Source organism: Triturus cristatus, chromosome 8, assembly GCF_964204655.1.
Source record: "Triturus cristatus chromosome 8, aTriCri1.1, whole genome shotgun sequence".
Classification (NCBI taxonomy): domain Eukaryota; kingdom Metazoa; phylum Chordata; class Amphibia; order Caudata; family Salamandridae; genus Triturus; species Triturus cristatus.
Window position 1 is genome coordinate 950278478 of NC_140591.1, and position 25191 is coordinate 950303668.

Here is a 25191-nt window from a genome sequence, read left to right on the forward strand (position 1 = left end):
ATGATTCTGGTTTTGGGTTTCTAATTTAGTATAACAACCATTTTGCTGTAACCTTTTGAAAGTCACCCCTTGAAGCAAACTTCTTTCTCGGTTAGCACCTGCGCCAGCATTTTTCTGCCCGTGGAAGGAATGGGGTTGACTTGTCTGAGAGAAACAACTTCCACGTAGCATATGTGTTCCTCACTCCCCTGTGATGAATGCAGGTTGGGGAGCTACACTCTTTTTGCAGATGATCACGCACAATGACTAGATGGAGCACTGGTGAAGGCAAGCAGGTTGGTGTCCTAGGGCCTTGGGCCTTCTGGTCTACAGTTCCAATGAAGCAAATCACTCTGGTGATTGTTTCAAATTGGCTTGGGCCATCTGGTAGACAGCTAGGGCCCGGGGCCATCTATTCAGTAGCTGGTGAATCAGAGGGCCAGCCGGCACAGTTATCTTTAATTAGTTGATTCTCTTGAGGTTCAAAAGCCCCTACATCATGGATGCTTAACAGTGGAAGATCAGGCAAATTAATCTGTGACCCCTATCTTCCAGGGATTTAGGACACATAAATTGATACCTCTAAAATCTGTTTGTATGATGTAAGACCAATCAGTACACCTATATTCAAATTACTGAATGCTTGCTGAGCCTGATATAGGTCATGGTACCACAACAATCCTGTATCCAATACCCTAGCAGTCAAACCTATTTAAATGTGCCATTGACTCATTGCAAATAGTTGTTTAATTCCAGACAGAAGCGGTGCACATATAGAAGGCTCACTCCCAGGGCAGATACTGCATCAGCAAACATCTTTGCAAGAAAGACCGGGCCACTCTCTGATTAAAAAATATGAACCATTCCCCTTGCTACTAGACTAGAGGTTGCAGTCTTTTATAGCCAAACCCACAGAAATGACATGCTCAAACCAACCACAACCAAAATATATATATATATAAGATTATTGATTCACTCTTGGCAATGGATTAATGTGGTCAACACAGAAGGGTTTATTAGATATTGTGACAGGAGTATTGATTAGTCTTACAACATTAGAAGGTGTCATTTGTTGAGAAATGTTACACTGCTGTATGTTGTCTTAACTTTTTGTGTTAAATATTGCCACTAATATCTTTGCTGTGTCATTAATATCACAGTACTTACCCGCATGAGCAGACACTAACCCTTCATGAGCTGCTTTGATAAGCTATAAACTAACTTTCCCATTAGGCGCACACCTATCCATCTTCCCTGTATAACAATCTTAGCATTAAAGATAGAAATCTAATTTCTTTCCCAACTCATTCTTTCCTATACTGCCACCATAATATCTGCATCGATCTTCGTTTGAGATCGAGTGACAGCTGCAACCTTACAGTTTTGTAAAGCTGTCTTCACAGCCAGATCAGCGGTACAGGTCACTTTAGCAGAAATGTCCATTCATTTACAGGCCATTTTATACTGCACATGCACCAAGTGTAGCTTTTCTTATAGGGCAGCATGATGTGTCTGAAGAGATATCTGTTCTCCCACCAGTACCGTCTGTGGGTTCCGAGCCCCACTGCATGCTACAAGAGCAACCCTCAATCAATCAATCAGGGGAATTTAAGTGCGCTACTCACCCGTGAGGGTTTCAAGGCACTCGGGGAGGATGGGGGGGGGGGTGAGAAGCTCTGGTCAATCGAAGAGCCAGGTCTAGAGCGACTTCCTGAAGATGTTCAGGCAAGGGACTTGTCTGATGTTGGAGAAGGTTCTTCCACCTGTTCTGGCTCTGCAGATGGACGGTGGAAGCCTGGGCTTGTAACCTGTCTTGGTATCCTGCCCCTTATGGATGATTTTCTAGAATCTTGAGCCCTGGAACTTGGTCATTCAGCCAGTGCAGCCACGCCTCACTCACCTTGACTACAACCGTCATTCTATCACCGATACTCAATGTTCCAGCTACTTTGGCCCTTTAAATAGAATTCCATTTAGTGCAATCACTGGGTGCCTCTCGTTTTAGGTTTCTACTTTGTTCAAAGGCACCCTTAAATTTGAATTCAACCTTTGGTAGTATTTACCTTTACTGCAAAAACAACAGTTGATGGACATTTCTGTGCTCTTAAAGCTCTGTGTGTCTGTATCCTATCTCCAATACACATCTGGGGTGGATGACAGGTAGACTTTGGGCATTCTCTCTAGACAGCCACAATCACAGGAAGGTTAGGTTTGTCTGAGTACTTATCTGCATTCTGCTGGCTCTTCCTGGGCGGATGGGGGAGAGGGGATAGACACTTACATCTGAATAGGTATGACCCTGTCCCCACGCAAAGGGCTGATTACACCCTACTGATAGTCTGGAGCCAGGTCTGGAAAGAAAGGCCTTCTGTATATTTCAAAGACTCTTCTTTGAAGTCACCCCCACTTCACAGGCACACCTGGGTATAAGTACTAAGGCTCTGACCCCATCAAATCAGACACTTATGAGCCTAAAACTGGATTCTGCCAAAAGAAGTGCTGTGCTGCATCAAGGATGGACACTCTGCTGGACAGCTGACCTGGAAGACTTGATTTGCTCTCGTGCTCTCCTGCTGCCTGCTGCTCTCTTACCCTGGTGAGGAGATCTGGACTCTGCCTTGGACCAAAATGATCTCCAAGGGCTTGTTGGCTTGCCTCTTGTTGAGACTCAGAGAAATCAAAGCCTCCACCCCTGCTCTTGTGCCTGACTCAATGGAAGTGGGTCCAGATACCTGCTTCAGAGGCACCGACACAACCGCTGACTGCGTGTGCAGGAATCAACACATGGTCCCTGGGGCAGGATGAGAACATGGTGTATCACATCGGAACCGCCACAGCACCTGCAGAATCTGATGCACGGAACTGTGCATTACTGCTACAGCAGTCTACAGAAACCAACACATCCCTTGACTGTTGGAGAAAGCCAGCATATTGCTTTGGAGCCAACGCCTTTCAAATTCAGCGCTTTTCCTATGGAACCCACACAACACCACCATTGCATGGAGAAAATCGACGCATCACCCACTGCGGAATCAACTTTGATGCATCGCTCAATGGCACCCCACATCTCACTTTTTAATGAGGATAAGGTACTTTGTTCACAGGGCCTGAATGGGTCCTGTAACTGACCTGCACTCCATTGTGTGCGGCCTGTGCTTTTGACTTTGCCCTGAACCAGTGCGACCAGATAACCCAGAATGACGCTTATTGCTTCTCAGCACTAGAATAACTCAGCTTCCATATACTGGATTTTTGTTGTTTTGGTCTTGATTTATCTATAAAATTGTTGTCAATTTTTCTAAAACTGTGTGGAGTCTTTTTATGGTGTTTTCATTGTGTTACTGTATGTGTGTGTGCATTGTTCAAATGCTTTACACTTTGCTCTTTAGATAAGCCTGACTGCTCTGTGTCAAGCTGCCAGTCGGTGAGCACAGGTTACCTTTTAGTGTGCATCTGACTTACCCTGACTAGGATTCTGGTTGCTGCTTGGACTGGGTTCATGCCTGTGCCACCCAGACACCTAATTTTTAACATAACCCAAGACAGGTTTCGGCTTGATTTGGACCTCTTCAGTTGGGCGCAGCTTGGTTTCAGTGGCAAAGTGAGTAAGGGATCCACGTCTGGGTATACCCGGCCACTTAGTGCATTACATCAAACACACAAAAGGTGATCAGAGTAATGCTTGCATTGGCATTTAGGCCATGTCTGCCCCCTGAAAAGGGATAAAACCTTGAGAAGGTCTCCATCCCACACAACACCCTAGCTCTTCCAGGTGCCTAAAACAATCTCAGCAACCTGCGTATGAAAATGGTCAGGGCAAAATCTTTGAGAGCTGTATCCACAAGACTCAAAAGGACATTCTAGAAGAGCTGAAGAAGGGCATGGAGTCCCTCCCAGAGGTATTCAGTCGAGTCCAGAGATGCCTAAGTCCTATTAAGTACCTCAAAGAGGTCATTCAAGTCATCCTCTATGGCTTCATGTTATGGACCACAGCTAACATTGCAGGCCACCTGGAGGTTCATGCAAAGGTTTAGCGGAGCACAAAGATTCTCATGGAAATTATTTACACCCTTAAGGTAACTAAGGAGTCTACAGCACCCTTCTAAAGAGGGCTCATGAGAAGAAGATAGTCTCGGGATGCAGTCAAATCACTCCTAGGCAACATGAGGACAGTCATCTAGTCTCCTTCATCCTTTGCCACAGCCACCAATCCCTTTATTGATGTCTTGGAGAGCACACAGAATACTCCCTCAACCAGCAGGCAGGCTCACTCATTGAGTGGCAGTGGGGGGCTCTGAGGAAGAATAGCCATACTACCCTCTCTTCTAAACAAGACATCAGTGAGGTCAATCTGTGTTAAATTGCCCTGAGTCATACATTTGTGTTCATGACACCTTCGTTCCACAGCCCTGTATGTTGCAGGAACAACAGTTACATTGTCAAGTATGACTAATGAGAAGGCAGCCTTCTCATCTGGAGGTTTCATTTGAACAAATGTGATTTTCCTTTCTTATCATCTCTTTGTAAGAAATCTTCACGTTATAGATAGTGAAATTTAGTTTCCATCTCCCCTTATCTGTGGAGACTCAGCTTTTGTTTTGAAATGTTTGTGTTTCTGTTCCTTTTGTTATTTTGAAATCATTTGCATAAAAATGACCAGTAAAACTAAAAAACCTGAACACATACCTCAATCATTTGTGTTTCCTAATTTCGGCATCACAGTGGGCCTTGTAAAAGTACTGTCCAGCTGTACTAAGCATTTTAACAATTGCACATTTTCCGATTTGGCATTTCTGACTGTTAAAATGCTTTTTCTTATTTACCAATAGCATTTTAGGAGCAAAATAGTTTCTTGTACTTTTAAAATGGGATCCAAAACAGATACCAATAGGGATCTGGAAGGGGCATGTTTCAGCGTCTCTTCTAAATACCGAATCAGTACCTAGGGCCAGATGTACGACCATTCAATTTTGCGATTCACAAATTGCATTGAATTGCGACTTGCAATTTGCAACTCGCAAAAGTGAATGTACAACAGTGTCTCAGACACTGTTTGCGATTCCCAATGGGGTCGCTAATTGCATGCATCATTATTATTCATGATGCAAGCACAATTTGCGATTCCATTGGGAATGGCTAGCACTCCCAGTAATGGTGGCCTGCTGGAGTCAGCAGACCACCATGTCTGTGACTCCTTTTTAAATAAAGCAGTGTTTATTTTTACATGCAGACCGTTTTCCTTAAAGGAAAATGGGATGCATTTGAAAAAGAAAAATTAAACTTTTCAGGTAATTTTTTAACCTTGTCTTCAAAAAATATTTTCACAAGCACTCACAAAGGGGTTTGCGAGTGGTTTACCACCAAACTTGAAGTAGGTGGTAAACTGGAAGTGTTTTGCGGCCGCAAATGCAGTCGCAAAACAATAGTACATTGCACTGAGACTCGCTATTAGTAAGAGACGCCCCTTCATAATAGCACGAGTTCCAAATGTTATTTTGCGAGTCAGTGTTTCACAACATAGCATTTGTACATGCCAGAACCCTTTATTAAGGTCGCAAACATGCCATTCTCCCATTTGCGACCGCAAAAAACGGTCGTACACCTGGCCCCTAGTGTTTTATTGTTTTGCAACCGAAATGTAGTCATAAATATTCCCTTATTTACCAACCCCTCAAAGGATGTGCTAACACATTTGTAAAAGGGAAGGGGTCACCTTGATATCACGTTCCCTTTATTAATGAAAAACAAAGTTTATTTAGCAGGAGAGAATGGTCCATGGGATCACTGTCTCCTCTTCGACATTAAAAAAAATTAGTAAACTTCTTTTTGGAAATGCAGTCCCATTTCCTTAAAGGAAAAAGTTTGCTTTAGTAAAATCATTTACAGACATGCTGGTCTGCTGACTCCAGCAGGCCACCATCCCTGCTAGAGGAAGGAAAGGTTTGTGCCATGTTTGTTGCTGGGGGCTGATATTGCAGCTATGCTGCAGAACAGGGTGCCTGTAACAAAACTGGCCTCCCCAGGGGTCTAAAACTGGCCCCCACCCTGGCAGCCCACACGCGAAACGTCCGGAGACTGCTACGGCCAGTCCGGACCTGGTGTAAAGACATGTATAACAACCAAAGGCATGTTAGTAAAGATTCATCCCATTCAGGGGTTGATAAATCATCACATTGTAATGCTAACATGAATACCCCAACATTATTGGTAGATCAGCTGCCTCAGCCTGTGGCTAATCACCACCACACTCATACATTATGTGTCTTCATACGTAGTATGTTGTTCTGCCATGGGCATGTGGGACATTGATGCTGCAAATGTGTAATGTCATTATGACCATGGAATATTCTGCAAAGGATGTCATTCAGCCTTTTTATGGGACCTGAATCTTTAATGAATATGCCAACATTGATGTTCAGCACCCAATTGCACACCTGTTGGTGAGACCTCATGAGTGATTCTGTTCAGAGTTTTTTTTATCTTGCTTTCTCCTGGTTTATTATTTCCCTTGAAGTGTTGCAGGACCAAACCAACCTGCTCAAGTTCTTTTTTCATATATGAACTTTTACTTTAGCTAATGTGATTTCTTATTTTTCTATTATCTATAGTAGTAGTTTTTTATTTTCACAATTAATTAAACTTGAAATTGGGTTCCCAGTACTGATATGGCAGACAGGAATTCTATATAGGCCTCAGTTTAAATGATTCACACTAACATGAAAATGTACTTTTGCCTGGGCTGCAGTAGTTCACGCTAATTAGAATGTTACAAATCTTTTGTTTTTTGTGAAAATTGTTTATCTGTATGCATTCCATAGACAATGAATAGAGATTTTCCACATCTGCATGTGCCTGGGACATTTTAGTAGTAGTAGTCTTTATTCGGTTAAAATGTACAATAACCATCAAAGCACAGTAAAAAATGTAAAACAGTAAATTCCTGAATAGCACAATACATATTTGCATGTTACATTATCATGGATTTCTGACATCTAAAAACATTTTTAAGAAATACAGTGACAGATGCGATAAAAAATTCGTTTTCTAAAAATTGCAATGCTAAAAAAGCTGGTCGACAGCATTTCAAACCAAAGCTCTTTAAAACTGGTACAATCCATCTCTTTCTTAATACATCATAATATTTACAGAAAAACATAATATGGATTGTGGATTGTAGTGAGACATCATCGCAGGGACACTTACACAAGTCTCTAGACCATTCATTCATCACTGGAAAACTTAGGGATCTAAATAAGAATTTCAGTCTGAGACGAGTCAGCAAAAGACGGTCAAAGTCTTGATATATTAGGGATAAATATAACTGAGTAGTAGGAGTCAGCAAAGTTAAGTAATGGGCTTGGAGCATGGGTCTTCTCATCTCAGTAACTGCTCTAGTTTCACCCAGAAAGCCCATACAACAAGCCTTGAGATCTTTTCTGGATTTACTACGCATCAAAGAGGGGTTTGTGTAGTATTCCAAATGGCCTATGTTTGTGAGGAACCTTTTCACGTACTCCAACCCCCTAATAAGTTTGACACCATCAGACTTCAGAGCTTCTATCAGTATATAGCGATTAAAACCAGTTTCGTCTGACAACCAAATTCTGTGCCAAAGAAGGACAGGTTGAGTCTTAATAATGTCTTCTAAGTATGGAATACCCAGTTACATGTGGCATATATAGTTTGAGCTACTTTGGGGCAGTGCCAGGAGAAACTTGAGAAAAATGTTTTCCGCCGTCTGCAGAACCTTTAAGTCTGCGTAACCCCATACGCCCGCTCCATAGGTAGCAATAGACACACATTTGGCCGTGTAAATATGTAGAAGTTCAACCGGTGGGCGCTTTCCTAATTGCCTGGGACATGCTGATCATGATGTATCATCCTGCTACAAGATATCTCTTGAAGGACACGCATGAGGAAAACGTCCATTGGATGATGGCTGGGAAGAGGGTTGACAACCCATTGATATAGTGAAATGTTCAATCTTGATTGGCCTCCTCTCCTTGATAAATGTGGGGAGTGTTGCGTCTTGTTGAAAACTGTACGCTTTAATTGTGCATTGCTGAGCTAGTTAGATTTAGATGCCCCTTGCCACTCTCTTGTGATTAAATGCCTTACTTTGCTCCTTCCCAGAGATGTTAGATTCCTGAAAAAATACATTCTCACATACCTCATTGAATATTGTTTTTGGTTCTGTCTTTTTGAGGCTTTGTTTACTGACACCTTCTGCCTGAAATTAGGAGCTATGTTTAGTGAAGCGATGAGAATACCACTTTGTGAAGGTGAGAAGGCCTCTTCCGAGGGCGCTCCCTAAAATACATGACAGTGAAGTTCAGTTTAAACACACTGATTTGTACATGCCAGAACCCTTTATTAAGGTCGCAATCATGCCATTCTCCCATTTGCGACCGCAAAAAACGGTCGTACACCTGGCCCCTAGTGTTTTATTGTTTTGCAACCGAAATGTAGTCATAAATATTCCCTTATTTACCAACCCCTCAAAGGATGTGCTAACACATTTGTAAAAGGGAAGGGGTCACCTTGATATCACGTTCCCTTTATTAATGAAAAACAAAGTTTATTTAGCAGGAGAGAATGGTCCATGGGATCACTGTCTCCTCTTTGACATTAAAAAAAATTAGTAAACTTCTTTTTGGAAATACAGTCCCATTTCCTGAAAGGAAAAAGTTTGCTTTAGTAAAATCATTTACAGACATGCTGGTCTGCTGACTCCAGCAGGCCACCATCCCTGCTAGAGGAAGGAAAGGTTTGTGCCATGTTTGTTGCTGGGCGTTACAACAAACAAATGATGGACGGAATGCTGACAATGCAGACATTCTCCCCCTGTCAAGAGATCTGGGTTAAATCCATCGTTCTTTTGCCCACTACACCACCCCAGTTTAGACATGGCCATATGCAAATCAGTCTTGACCCTGTGCCTCATGGGAACAGTCCAGCCTGAACTGCCAAGCCATGTCTTCCCTGGACCGGAATCAAGCATCCTAGGACCGGTTTCTGGCTATCAGCCGTCATCAGCCAGGATAGCTTGACTCCAGTGGTGTAGTGAGCACGGGTCCCACGTCTGGGAATACCCATCCCACTTAGGGCGAAAAGCGTTACAACAAACAAATGATGGACGGAATGCTGACAATGCAGACATTCTCCCCCAGTCAAGAAATCTGGGTTAAACCCATCGTTCTTTTGCCCACTACACCACCCCAGTTTAGACATGGCCATATGCAAATCAGTCTTGACCCTGTGCCTCATGGGAACAGTCCAGCCTGAACTGCCAAGCCATGTCTTCCCTGGACCGGAATCAAGCATCCTAGGACCGGTTTCTGGCTATCAGCCGTCATCAGCCAGGATAGCTTGACTCCAGTGGTGTAGTGAGCACGGGTCCCACGTCTGGGAATACCCATCCCACTTAGGGCGAAAAGCGTTACAACAAACAAATGATGGACGGAATGCTGACAATGCAGACATTCTCCCCCAGTCAAGAGATCTGGGTTAAATCCATCGTTCTTTTGCCCACTACACCACCCCAGTTTAGACATGGCCATATGCAAATCAGTCTTGACCCTGTGCCTCATGGGAACAGTCCAGCCTGAACTGCCAAGCCATGTCTTCCCTGGACCGGAATCAAGCATCCTAGGACCGGTTTCTGGCTATCAGCCGTCATCAGCCAGGATAGCTTGACTCCAGTGGTGTAGTGAGCACGGGTCCCACGTCTGGGAATACCCATCCCACTTAGGGCGAAAGTGTTACAACAAACAAATGATGGACGGAATGCTGACAATGCAGACATTCTCCCCCAGTCAAGAGATCTGGGTTAAATCCATCGTTCTTTTGCCCACTACACCACCCCAGTTTAGACATGGCCATATGCAAATCAGTCTTGACCCTGTGCCTCATGGGAACAGTCCAGCCTGAACTGCCAAGCCATGTCTTCCCTGGACCGGAATCAAGCATCCTAGGACCGGTTTCTGGCTATCAGCCGTCATCAGCCAGGATAGCTTGACTCCAGTGGTGTAGTGAGCACGGGTCCCACGTCTGGGAATACCCATCCCACTTAGGGCGAAAAGCGTTACAACAAACAAATGATGGACGGAATGCTGACAATGCAGACATTCTCCCCCAGTCAAGAGATCTGGGTTAAATCCATCGTTCTTTTGCCCACTACACCACCCCAGATTAGACATGGCCATATGCAAATCAGTCTTGACCCTGTGCCTCATGGGAACAGTCCAGCCTGAACTGCCAAGCCATGTCTTCCCTGGACCGGAATCAAGCATCCTAGGACCGGTTTCTGGCTATCAGCCGTCATCAGCCAGGATAGCTTGACTCCAGTGGTGTAGTGAGCACGGGTCCCACGTCTGGGAATACCCATCCCACTTAGGGCGAAAAGCGTTACAACAAACAAATGATGGACGGAATGCTGACAATGCAGACATTCTCCCCCAGTCAAGAGATCTGGGTTAAATCCATCGTTCTTTTGCCCACTACACCACCCCAGTTTAGACATGGCCATATGCAAATCAGTTTTGACCCTGTGCCTCATGGGAACAGTCCAGCCTGAACTGCCAAGCCATGTCTTCCCTGGACCGGAATCAAGCATCCTAGGACCGGTTTCTGGCTATCAGCCGTCATCAGCCAGGATAGCTTGACTCCAGTGGTGTAGTGAGCACGGGTCCCACGTCTGGGAATACCCATCCCACTTAGGGCGAAAAGCGTTACAACAAACAAATGATGGACGGAATGCTGACAATGCAGACATTCTCCCCCAGTCAAGAGATCTGGGTTAAATCCATCGTTCTTTTGCCCACTACACCACCCCAGTTTAGACATGGCCATATGCAAATCAGTCTTGACCCTGTGCCTCATGGGAACAGTCCAGCCTGAACTGCCAAGCCATGTCTTCCCTGGACCGGAATCAAGCATCCTAGGACCGGTTTCTGGCTATCAGCCGTCATCAGCCAGGATAGCTTGACTCCAGTGGTGTAGTGAGCACGGGTCCCACGTCTGGGAATACCCATCCCACTTAGGGCGAAAAGCGTTACAACAAACAAATGATGGACGGAATGCTGACAATGCAGACATTCTCCCCCAGTCAAGAGATCTGGGTTAAATCCATCGTTCTTTTGCCCACTACACCACCCCAGTTTAGACATGGCCATATGCAAATCAGTCTTGACCCTGTGCCTCATGGGAACAGTCCAGCCTGAACTGCCAAAACATGTCTTCCCTGGACCGGAATCAAGCATCCGAGGACTGGTTTCTGGCTATCAGCCGTCATCAGCCAGGATAGCTTGACTCCAGTGGTGTAGTGAGCACGGGTCCCACGTCTGGGAATACCCATCCCACTTAGGGCGAAAAGCGTTACAACAAACAAATGATGGACGGAATGCTGACAATGCAGACATTCTCCCCCAGTCAAGAGATCTGGGTTAAATCCATCGTTCTTTTGCCCACTACACCACCCCAGTTTAGACATGGCCATATGCAAATCAGTCTTGACCCTGTGCCTCATGGGAACAGTCCAGCCTGAACTGCCAAGCCATGTCTTCCCTGGACCGGAATCAAGCATCCTAGGACCGGTTTCTGGCTATCAGCCGTCATCAGCCAGGATAGCTTGACTCCAGTGGTGTAGTGAGCACGGGTCCCACGTCTGGGAATACCCATCCCACTTAGGGCGAAAAGCGTTACAACAAACAAATGATGGACGGAATGCTGACAATGCAGACATTCTCCCCCAGTCAAGAGATCTGGGTTAAATCCATCGTTCTTTTGCCCACTACACCACCCCAGTTTAGACATGGCCATATGCAAATCAGTCTTGACCCTGTGCCTCATGGGAACAGTCCAGCCTGAACTGCCAAGCCATGTCTTCCCTGGACCGGAATCAAGCATCCTAGGACCGGTTTCTGGCTATCAGCCGTCATCAGCCAGGATAGCTTGACTCCAGTGGTGTAGTGAGCACGGATCCCACGTCTGGGAATACCCATCCCACTTAGGGCGAAAAGCGTTACAACAAACAAATGATGGACGGAATGCTGACAATGCAGACATTCTCCCCCAGTCAAGAGATCTGGGTTAAATCCATCGTTCTTTTGCCCACTACACCACCCCAGTTTAGACATGGCCATATGCAAATCAGTCTTGACCCTGTGCCTCATGTACTGATATGGCAGACAGGAATTCTATATAGGCCTCAGTTTAAATGATTCACACTAACAAGAAAATGTACTTTTGCCTGGGCTGCAGTAGTTCACGCTAATTAGAATGTTACATTATCTGTATGCATTCCATAGACAATGAATAGAGATTTTCCACATCTGCATGTGCCTGGGACATTTTAGTAGTAGTAGTCTTTATTCGGTTAAAATATGTACAATAACCATCAAAGCACAGTAAAAAATTTAAAACAGTAAATTCCTGAATAGCACAATACGTATTTGCATGTCACATTATCATGGATTTCTGACATCTAAAAACATTTTTAAGAAAAACAGTGACAGATGCGATAACAAATTCGTTTTCTAAAAATTGCAATGCTAAAAAAGCTGGTCGACAGCATTTCAAACCAAAGCTCAGAAAAACATAATATGGATGGTGGATTGTAGTGAGACATCATCGCAGGGACACTTACACAAGTCTCTAGACCATTCATTCATCACTGGAAAACTTAGGGATCTAAATAAGAATTTCAGTCTGAGACGAGTCAGCAAAAGACGGTCAAAGTCTTGATCTATTAGGGATAAATATAACTGAGTAGTAGGAGTCAGCAAGGTTAAGTAATGGGCTTGGAGCATGGGTCTTCTCATCTCAGTAACTGCTATAGTTTCGCCCAGAAAGCCCATACAACAAGCCTTGAGATCTTTCCTGGATTGACTACGCATCAAAGAGGGGTTTGTGTAGTATTCCAAATGGCCTATGTTTGTGAGGAACCTTTTCACGTACTCCAACCCCCTAATAAGTTTGACACCATCAGACTTCAGAGCTTCTATCAGTATATAGCGATTAAAACCAGTTTCGTCTGACAACCAAATTCTGTGCCAAAGAAGGACAGGTTGAGTCTTAATAATGTCTTCTAAGTATGGAATACCCAGTTACATGTGGCATATATAGTTTGAGCTACTTTGGGGCAGTGCCAGGAGAAACTTGAGAAAAATGTTTTCTGCGGTCTGCAGAACCTTTAAGTCTGCGTAACCCCATAAGCCCGGTCCAAAGGCAGCAATAGAAACACATTTGGCCTTGTAAATATGTAGAAGTTCAACCGGTGGGCGCTTTCCTAATTGCCTGGGATATGCTGATCATGATGTATCATCCTTCTACAAGATATCTCTTGAAGGACACGCATGAGGAAAACGTCCATTGGATGATGGCTGGGAAGAGGGTTGACAACCCATTGATATAGTGAAATGTTCAATCTTGATTGGCCTCCTCTCCTTGATAAATGTGGGGAGTGTTGCATCTTGTTGAAAACTGTACGCTTTAATTGTGCATTGCTGAGCTAGTTAGATTTAGATGCCCCTTGCCACTCTCTTGTGATTAAATGCCTTACTTTTCTCCTTCCCAGAGATGTTAGATTCCTGAAAAAATACATTCTCACATACCTCATTGAATATTGTTTTTGGTTCTGTCTTTTTGAGGCTTTGTTTACTGACACCTTCTGCCTGAAATTAGGAGCTATGTTTAGTGAAGCGATGAGAATACCACTTTGTGAAGGTGAGAAGGCCTCTTCCGAGGGCGCGCCCTAAAATACATGACAGTGAAGTTCAGTTTAAACACACTGATTTGGATCAAATAGAATGAGATCACTATTTCAGGCAAGTGTTATATGAGATGCAACCCCACCCAGATCAGCCGAATAAGAGGCTTTGACTGCGTGGGTGCATACAGCACATGTGAAAGAAAAGAAGAAATATCAGACCTGAACTAAGAATAAGGACCATAAGTAGGCCTGGGCGGAGCTAGCAGAGAGCTGCTATGCAGAATTCTGCCAAGCGACCCAAAACCTCTACGAGACTCTGCTGAATTCCGTGGGCAGGCAGAGTTGCTTGACGCGCCCGTTAATGCTACGTTTTTGATGTTCAATAACGCAATGAGCTTTCTCACTCTGGAAAATGTGTGCAGAAGACACCACACAGTTCGCATGAGTGCAGCCATTTTGTTTTCTGTTCTATGCATGGGGCTGGGGCCTGTTGTCAATCCACCCGTAATCTTTTCAATCCTCCCCTATCTGACTCATCCACATCCAATTTCCTTTTTTGTATCAGTGTGTGTCTTTGTGTTTGTATATTTTATGTTTTTGTCGTTTTCATGACTTTTTTGTACTTTTTTTGTTTTTCCCTTTATTTCTTTAGTTTTTCCTTTCCTTTCTCATTTTTTTTTTTTATCAACCAGTGCTATGGCAGACCAGGGCAACAGAGGGAGTGGTGGCACCCGTTCAGCTGCTAGCCGCACACCTTGTGATCATCGGTGCCACCAAGGGGTGCAGAGGTGGCAGCAATTGCTTGTATGTGGAGCGCCACCTCCGCTCCATGCTGGCGGCAGGTGGCAGGCCTGTAAGCAGCTACACCCTGCAGGAGCGTCATCTGCTTTTGGGGAGGGTGTGCCTGGTTGTTCGCCACAACACTCAAGTCCAGCTCACCAAACAGCAGTTGACGCACTGCTGGATGGACATTATAGACCCCAAGTAGGACCTGCTGAACCTGCTAGGCATTGAGACTGTGGGACTTGGTGAGTAATTATTTGTTGTGTTTGTTCTCTATAAAACGTTTTCAAATAGCATGCTGCTCACACACAGAGTTAAGCTAAGTTTTTGTTATGAATATTATATGATCCAGCTGCTAGCCAGGTGCTCAAGGCTACCTAATTGTACTTGTTAGCACTCTCTTGGGCTGATTATATAGGAAGTCTTGCAGACTCCTTTGTCCTGTCACTAAGATATAGGCTTGTGCATGAAATTCCTCTCCCCTTGTGGAGTTTGCAGAGTTTTTCCCGCTCTGCGCTCCATGTAGTGTGCGGAGGTCTAAAAAACTCTGCTCTGCATAGCGGAGTTTTTTCCTTGCTCATGCTTGCCAACCTTAAGTTGACAAGCACAAGCAAGGAAATCTTACTCCAGACCACTTCCCAGTGAGAGTTCTCAATGTGGTGGTCGCGGGTGGCTGCTACCGCTCACATTGAGAAGCCTTCCATTCGCGTTGAAAAAGCTGCCCTTCGAGTAGAACATCTACTCAAGCGGCAGAAAGAAGCAGTGCCCTTGGATTTTCCAGCACAGGACTAGCACTTGGTGGTACAAATCAACGCAAATGGAGCAACCTAACGCACGCTGCTGCTTGCGGAACTCTGCATAGCGCAGCAGTGTTTTTTGGACACTTCATGGAGCTCTGGGTAGTGGAACTCTTCGAACTCTGCCCAGGCCTACCAAGATAGTGATATCAGTGAGTTAGCGTTCTCTGTGACTTTTTTTATGTACCTCCTACAATCCCAAACAATCTCACAGTGATGTGTAGTATGTATCTATGCATTGAAAAAAAGGAAAACTGAGTTGGCCCATCAAGGTTTTTGAGAAATAAGAATGAGATGAGATTGAAAGATCATTCATTGTAATGCATTAGTCCCAAATGTAGTTTCGGTTTAGGGAAATATGGAATTGGGCTTATGACGATTAGGATGGTCAACTTGATAGATACTAGTACTATTATAGGCAATCTGATTTAGAAAAGTACAATGTTACTGCATTTGCCTGTCAAAATATTTTTGGAGAAGTGAACTGTACCACTAATCAATTCTTTGTTTCTTCTTTATTACTTACATCATCACCCAAAGCCAAGAAGAAGGATAGTTCTGAGGCGGGCCATGGAGCCAGTGATGCCACCACCAGTGCCGCGGCCAATATTTCTGCTGATCCCAGTACGTCCTGTTGTAATTATTATTTCTCTAACTTTTACCTCTGCGCACTATCAGAATAATTTTAATTTTGCCCTGTATTTTTTATACTGTCTCCTTTTTTTGCAACTGGTCTATCAAATGTTTGTTAGATTCTTGTGATCCCTGTATTGTCCTTTTTTCTATATTTTATGTTTTAGTAGCTGACTGCCTCATGTCAGTGCTAATCTGCAGTTTATTCTACTTTGTAATACGCTATCCCTCTCCCCTATGTATCTTGTGGTACTGTAAGACTAAGAGAACTGATTTTTGCTACTTACTATGAAGATTTCAGGCCCAAGTAAGCTGGGATTTTTTATCAGGCATGTTTGTTGTGAAGGTTTTTTTTTTTCTTGCTCATGCTTAAACTGTTAAAATGAGAGAGTGGCCATGGTCATGGTGGACCCCCCCCAATGTTGTGCTATAAAGTATTTATGTGTACAGTATACCAGCAGTTTCCATAATATTGCAGCAAGGCAGAAAAGCACGAGATTCTATTGCACTTGGCAACCAACACCATATGCCCTTCATTGAACATTATTCTACTCCTTTATTGTGCTTCAATGACTCGGAGTCATCAAATCTCTTTCTCTCTTTTGGTTGGCTTGACAACCTGGCTTTTCTAACATTGTCCACCAACAAATTGCCTAAAGTGATATTTTTGATAGAAGATGCTGCTAACCGAACTGTATTGATGTACGGCGGTTATATTTTGTTAAAGAAAATAAAGGGAGGCATATCTGGCATCTAAAAATGTTTAATATTGCGGGGGCCAGCGCCAGTTCTGCAGGTGCAGAGACAGTTGGAGGGGGAGACACAGTGGCGGCAGAGATGGGAGGTGGTAAGTCACATTTCTTGCTTATTGACAATTATTATTATACTCCATGCACAGGCATCATGATTTGGGGACCCTCCCCACTTTAGCAGCTACGGAGGTGATTGAGTTCTTATGGCCTCTTCTATCTGCAACTCAGCAGACAAAAGCTCATAATAAATGCAATAATTGATGAGGTAATGAAAAAAGGAAAGAAGGATGGAAAGTTAAGAAAGGATGGGTGAAATGGGGTATGAGTTAAAGGATGTATGGGTGGGTGAAAGGATGCGTTAGTAGGTAAATGTGGAAGAATGGGTGAAAGGATGATTGAAAGGGTGGATCCTGAAAGGATGCCCATATGGATGGATTAGAAATGTTGGTGAAAGACTGTATGAGAGAAAGTAAAGCTTACATTGTGGGTATCGAAGGGTGAATAAAATAGGATGATGAAAGGATGAAAGGATGAATAGATAATGGCTTGGATGATGAAACAAGGGAGCTTTTTCCGGTAGGGGCATGCTCACCCACTTCTCTTGCTTGGTTTTCAAAGCAATTGTTCAAAGTGGGGGGCATTACAATTTTTTGTCTACTCCCTTGACTCACTGTATTTGTTAAGCAAGGCAGATATGTATCCTACCCATCATCATTCATCACCTCCATCTAGCCCAAGGCATATTGCCACCCATGACCTAAGTGCAGGACTTTTCAATTTGACACTGCAATGTTGGGCGTGAAGTGTGAAGTGTGCATCTCTTTCAGTTAATGCAGCATTTGCAGCATTTGCAAAGTTTTCAATGTATTGCAAACCGAAAACAAGGTGTTTCCCTTCCTTCCCAATGCCCACACAGTCACCTCCTAGTGCTTCACTCTATTCTTTCCTAAGGTCTGTCTGAGCCTACCAAAAAATTTCCTGTACTGTGGTGCATCTTTTTTTCCATCGTCTCCTTTCAGCAGATAGGATATTTGCTTTTTATACGTGACATGTGTGATGTAGTATCTTATTTATTATTCATATGCCTCTTTGGAGTCAGGATAGATGTGAAAGGCATTTGGAAAGGAGCAGGCCCATTGGAATCAAAGTTAGATAAATGTCCATTACAGCTGCCTCAGCTGCAAACTGCTGAGTGTAGCAAAGTACCAGATGCGCTGGCTCTCATGCCTCCATTAATTTAGCACAACAACTTATACTCGATAGAGCATAATGCCTTACTCATTAATGAGAGGCAATTTATTTTAATGGTTTCACACCAAGTGTCTGTTTAGTTATTTACTACAAAAGTTTTAAAGAAAAAAAATACATTATTTTTTTATCTGGTGTAATTGTATCTGCCTTAATTCCTTTCAGCCAGTCAGTTCTTTTTTGTGTAAAACATGTGTGGGTCAAAAATGTCCTCTGACTCTCCTAATCACATCACATTCCAATGCCCACAGGGGACCTGCAATGTACTGCTAATGTGCCACTATTTAATTTCAAAACACGTTTGTGCACACAGCATGGTTTAATATTTGTCTTTATTCTTTTTGTTTTTTTCTTGATATAGCTACTCCTGCTGGCCCACCACCTGTACCAACATGGCAGGAGATAGCAGCCCGGCTGCGGTGGCAGAGGCTGGAGTCAATACTGCAGCAATACCATCAGCTGGTGGTGCTGAAGGAGGAGGAGGCTGAAGAAGCTGCCACTGCCCCCTGTCCCAGTTCCACCTGCCAGCTGCAGCCTCCAGACAACAACACCAGAGTTACCAGCAGCTATCAGGTGCCCAGAAGACTACCACTGGTGCCACTCCCATCTCAGACCGCCAATTCTAGCATCACATCCTGTAGTATCAGGCACTGCTTGAGGAGAGGGTGTTCCTGATGGAGTAGAAACTTGATGGCAAAACGACCAGAGTAGAGTACACCCTCTTCTGAAGCCCTTTTTAAATTTTTTGTTTTGGTGGAAAGGACTTTTGTTCTGGGGAGAAGATGGGAATGGGAGTGTGACAGGGCACCCTCAGAGAACGACTATGGATGTACCGAGAAGGCCTGTTCACAGACAGTGCTGGCGACGTCAGGGGGGCGAAGCCCAGTTGCGCTTATGAACCCGGAAGAGAAGTCGGAACAAAGTACACTGAGCAAGACGGAGCAGAGCGGAGAGGGCGGCGAAGGAGTAAGAGGTGGTCACTCATGGGAACCCGAGGAAACAACATCGGTAGGAGGAGACTGGACAAACAACAAGGAGGACAAGATGGAGACCACAGAACAGTCGGAAGGCGAGTTCACAAACAGCCAACCAAAGGTGGAGGCGTCCCCAGAGGAAGTCTCTAAGGATGAGGCGGCTGTGACCCTGTCAACGGGTCACAGCTACAGGCAAGTGATTTGTATAACAGGGCGTGTGTTGGGAGGATGGCTGTGTACTCAAGCCTTCATTACGGGCTTATAAAGAGAGACCGCAGGGCACAAAAAGAAGGGAGATAGATCCCTCTTTTGGTTTCTTACGTTTAACTTTTGTTTAGTTGCGTCTCCCTAAGAAACATAAGGCCTTAATTAGGACTGGCATCTTAATCCTCTAAAAGGGACCCTAGAACAAGACCCGCACTTCTCTGAATAAGGGGTCACCTGAAGTTAAGGTCCCTCTCCATAATCACTCCCAGCTATACCTCCTGATTAACCCTAGCGACCGCCTCCCAAACAGTGTGAAGTAACACTGGGAGTCTACCCTTGGCTAGAAACCGGGTCCTAGAAGAAAAGGGGAGGGAGCAGTTTAAGACTTGTTGAACAACAGGGCAGAGAGTAGCATACTGATAGCCTCTCCTTCTATTTTTTTCCTTATGAGGGGACGACCGACGCCAGTGAGGCCAGGAGTAGAAGCAAGAGACGGACAAGAAGAAAAGCGGCTCCTTGAGAGAGAAGGGTGCAGAGAGATCCAAAACAGAGATTGCACCTTTTGTGGATTATAATAACCGACCTAAGTAGTTACAATAAAGTTGTTTCCACACACATCCCAGTGGTCCGTGGTAATTGGGTCAGTGACAAGTGGTATCAGAAGTGGGATCTCCTCATACACCCACCCCTGTACAGTGGCAACATCAGGATGGCACAGTCCATTAGCCTGGACGATATGCTTAAGCATTTGGCTGAGGGCCAACAACACCTCCAGTTGGTGGTGTAGGGACAAACCACCGAGGCCCAGAAAGCCCGGGAGCATTTACAGGAGGCACTAGAGGCCCCAGCAGGTCTCATAGCACAAAGCCAGATGGTACAAGACTCAGCCATCCAGCGCTTGATGGACACCATTGCTAGCAGCAAAGTATACCTTAATGTACCAAGCTCGGCACTGCAGAAGTACAAACCAGGTGAGGATACCGATTTTTTCTTTACGAGCTTTGAGCGGGTAGGCAGCACAGCCCAATGGCCAGTCGAGTGAAGGGGGCAATATATAGCACCCCTGTTGTCAGGTGAGCTCCAGACTGCCTGTCAGGCCCCCAGCCCAGCAGGAACCATACCCTATGGGGCCTTTAAAAAAGTGATGTTGGAACGATTAGGGTACGATCAGGAGCACTATCTTACCAAGTTCAGAAAGGAGAAATGGTTACCCCAGGACAACCCTCAAGCTCTTTTTTTACAGGATACAGGACTTGGGAAACCGTTGGCTCCAACCCCATACTTCTACCATGGAAGAAGTCATGGATAGAATACAGCTCATACAATTCCTGAAAGGGCTTCCGACAGCTATTTGAGCATGGGTGATACAGCACCCAAATGTCACTCTCGATAGTGCCATTTAACTGGCTTGTGCCCACCAGAGAGCACCAGGGGTGCGGTCGTTTACTCCACGCATACCAACAATCATCCACAGGTGGAGGCTATCTGCTCCAGGCCTCTTAAATCCCCCTCATCGACCACTCATCGATACCTGACTGCTTCCACATCCAGCTGTCAAGGAGAGTGGTCAAGGGTCTCAGCGCTATTCCGTAGCCATAGTGAATCTGTGAGATAAAGACAAAAGAGAGCATAATAAGATGATGGTATTGAATGGGCTGACTAACAACCCTTCTACTTCCTCAGTTGCAGATGGAGAGCAGGGAACACTGCTTAGCTTCATGGCAGCACAGAAGGAGGATACCACCTTGGGAAACACCTGGGCCCAGACGGTCACCGAGGAAGGCAACCAGGTAGACCCTTGTTTTTTGATTTCAAGGGATTTGTTGTACAGGAGGGTGAGAAAACCCACCAAAACCACAAGAAAGCTCTTTGCTCCCCATTCCTTCCACAACCACTTCCTCCACCTAGCACATAACCAGGCGGGCGGGGGTCACTATGGGTGTGAGAAAACGGAGGAGTACCTCTTATGGTGAATTTATTGGCGGGGTGTCTTCTCGTATATCAGACAATTCTGCGCAGCCTGTCCCCAGTGTCAGTGCTTCAACCCTTCAAACGTGCCAAGGGTGCCCTTATATCCCCTTCCGATAATTGAAGTCCCTTTTTCCAGGGTGGGGATGGACCTAGTGGGTCCCCTGATTGCCTCGGCAAGGGGGTACCAGTACAACCTGGTGTTGGTCGATTACACAATGAGGTATCCCGAGGCAATACCACTTACTAGCATGACCACTTATAACGTTGGTCAGTCCATGATAGGGTTCTTCAGTCGGGTGGGATTCCCTCTGGAACTGCTGACGGACCAAGGCACGCCCTTTATGTCTAGGCTTATGTCTCAAATATGCAAACTGTTAGGAGTGTGACAAATATGTACCTCTGTTTACCACCCCCATATGGACGGCTTGGTGGAGCAGTAGAACCACACCATCAAGAACAACCTGAGAAAAACTGTGTTAGAAACGGGGAGGTACTGGGCCAAACAGTTAACACTAACCCTATTTGCAATCCGGACACTTACCCAATCCCCAACTGGTCACAGCCCATTTGAATTAGTGTTTGCGAGAAAGCCCAGAACCCTATTGCGCATGGCGGCAGAGAGATGGGAGGAAGAGGAGGGCGAAGGGAAGGCCTTCCTGACTATGCCGCTCTTCTCAAAGACAGACTGGCCACTCTGTGGGAGGAGGTCTGACAGAACCTGGACACAGCCCAGCAGAAACAAAAGAGGGGGTATGACCACCGAACAACACTGAAACTCTTTCTAGTTGGGGATAAAGTAATTCTCCTTCTTCCCTCCTCTGACAACAAACTCCTGGCTAAATGGCAAGGCCCTTATTTAGTACTGGCCCAGGTTACACCTGTCACCTATAGGGTGTCAGCCCCACACACAAGGAGGGCGGGTCAAATATACCACGTCAACCTACTAAAAAAATGGGTAAATGCTCCGGATGTTACAGCCGATCCTTCCACCAATCTACTGATATCAGACAGCCAACCCTTGACCATCCCTTTCCCTGATCATGATTTGATCTCATAAGATCCCCAGGGCTACCCAGCTACTACCAGAACAGACGAAGACCCTCCTGTTGGTCGTAGACTGCTACCAGGACGTCTTCTCACCCAAACCAGGGAGACCCCCCTTGTACAACACGATATCAGGACAGACGGGGCTAGACCAAACAGGCAAATGCCATACAGAATTCCGGAGGCCCGACTGAGGGAGGTTGAGAAGGAAGTTGAGGAGATGCTAAGCAATGATATTAATGATATTATAGAACCCTCTCACAGTCCATAGTGTTCACCGATTGCACTGGTACCCCAACCCAATGGAACAGTGAGGTTCTGCATAGATTGTAGAAAGCTGAACGCAGTCTGCCGTTTTGATTCATATCCTATGCCAAGAGTGGACAAAATGATAGCTAGACTGGGCACAGCATGCTATTTGACAACATTAGATATGACAAAGGGATACTGGCAGATAACCCTGACTTCCACAGCGCAGGAGAAAACAGCATTTTCCACCCCCTCAGGCTTATATCACTTTAAGGTCTTACCTTTCGGTCTGCAAGGGGTCCCAGCCACCTTCCAGCGTCTAATGGATGTGGTGTTAAGGACACACCACGCCTATGCAGCCGCTTACTTGGATGATATTGTGATCTTCAGCCAGACATAGGAACAATACATCACACATCTAAAAGCCGTACTGGACAGTCTTAGATAGGCAGGACTGACGGCGAATCCTGAGAAGTGTATGCTGGCCACAAACGCCATATGGTATCTAGGGTACCACATCACGGAGGGCCAGATACATGCACAGGTGGACATAGTGGACGCTATCAGATCGTTGGAACCACCCTCCACTAAGAGGGGGATTAGGCCCTTCCTGGGTTTGGTAGGTTATTACCGGTAGTTTATACCCCGGTATTCGGAGGTGGCTGCCCCGCTAATAGACATGCTTTAATGAAAACGTGCCCAAACCCCATCAAAGAGTGGTCACCTGCTCAGGTGCAAAGCCTCAGCCAACTCAAGGACCTGCTGTGCCACAACCCTGTCCTCAAATGTCCAGACTTTGCCAAAAGATTCACCCTACAAACCGATGCTTCGGACAGAGGCCTTGCTGTGGTGCTATCCCAAGCCCGGGAGAACTACATCCTGTGGTTTACCTGAGCCCCAAGCTGATGACCTGGGAAACCCAGTACTCCACCGTAGAGAAGGAATGTTTGGCGATCACATGGGTTGTCCTCGCCCTCCAGTACTATTTGTTGGGTCGTCATTTTCTTCTCCTGACTGACCATGCCCCTCTGGTTTGACTGGCGCAACACAAGGTTTCTAATGCCCGCATTCTTCGTTATTGTTTGGCATTGCAACCTTTTTCGTTTCAGGTACCTCACTGGCCTGATTCTCTGCAGGTCAATGTAGACTTTCTTTCATGATCTGCATCTCTCACATGGCCCGATCAGCCATGCCTGGTGGGGAGGCACTGTGACACGGCACCCTCGGAGAACGACGATGGGTGCCCCAGGGGTACCGAGAAGGCTCATTCACAGACAACGCTGATGACCTCGGGTGCGGAGCCCAGTTGCGCTTCTGAACCTGGAAGAGGAGTCGGAAAGGAGTTCACCGAGTGAGACGCAGCGGAGCGGAGAGAGCGGCGAAGGAGTAAGAGGTGGTCACTCACAGGAACCCGAGGAAACAACATCGGAAGGCAGAGACCGGACGAACAACGAGGTGATCGAGATGGAGACCACGGAGCAGTCGGAGGGCGAGTTCACGAACGACCAACCAAAGGTCAAGGTGTCCCCAGAGGAAGGCTCTAAGGACAAGGTGGCCGTGACCCTGTCAACGGGTCACTGCTACAGGCAAGTGATTTGTGTAACAGGGCGTGTGTTGTGAGGATGGCTGTGTAATGAAGCCTTCATTACGGGCTTATAAAGAGAGACCACAGGACACCGAAGGAAGGGAGACGGATCCCTCTTTTGGTTACTTACGTTTTACTTTTGTTTAGTTGCGTCTCCCTACGAAACATAAGGCCGTAGTTAGGACTGGCACCTTGATCCTATAAAAAGGACACTAGAACAAGACACGCGCTTCCCCGAATACGGGGTCACCTAAAGATAAGGTCCCACTCCATAATCACTCCCAGCTGTACCCCCTGAGAAACCCTAGCGATCGCCTCCCAAACAGTGTGAAGTAACCCCGGGAGTATTCCATTGGCTAGAAACCGGGTCCCAGAAGAAAAGGGGAGGGAGCTGTTTAAGACTTGTTGAACACCTGGGTAAAGAGTATCATGCTGATAGCCTCTCCTCTTTCATTCCTTACGAGGGGATGACCGATGCCAGTGAGGCCAGGAGTAGAAGCAAGCGACGGACAAAAAGAAAAGCGGCTCCCTGAGAGAGAAGGACGCAGAGAGATCCAAAACAGAGACCGCACCTTTTCTGGATTATAATAACCGACCTAAGTAGTTACAATAAAGTCGGTTCCACACACATCTCAGTGGTCCATGGTAATTGGGTTGGTGATAGGGAGTTTGGACCGATAGTTTAAACTTTGGACACATGATTTTTCTTTGGACTTTGGTTGGGGACGGGGTGATTTGTTTGAGGAGAAGGGTGGGCCTGTTGTGGGTGGAAAGGTACGTTTTATATTTGTTAAAAAAATAGGGAAATAATTATTTTACTTAATTTATGCCTCAAATCTTTATCTAGGTGTTTTACTTTGCACTGCTGCCTTTTAACATAGCCTGTTTTTTTTAAAATGCGCTTCAAAAAGTGTATACCAGTTAGTTATACCCTTGTCCTACTACCCTCTGTAACTATATTGACCACTGGGGGGATTTCCATTGCCTGTATTGCCTACAACAACCTAGATAAATAACATCTTCAGTAGAAGTTAGTTACTAACTAAGGGCCATATTATCAAGGAAGGGCGATAACATTATCGCCGCTTTAGCGCCAGGAAACTGCCGCTAAAGCGGCGATAATGGGCTTGATAACACGCCCTTGTGAATTCCCATAGAAGCCCAAGTTCTGGTGTGAGCCTGGGCTTCTATGGGAATTCACAAGGGCGTATTATCAAGCCCATTATCGCTGCTTTAGCGGCAATTTCCGGCCGCTAAA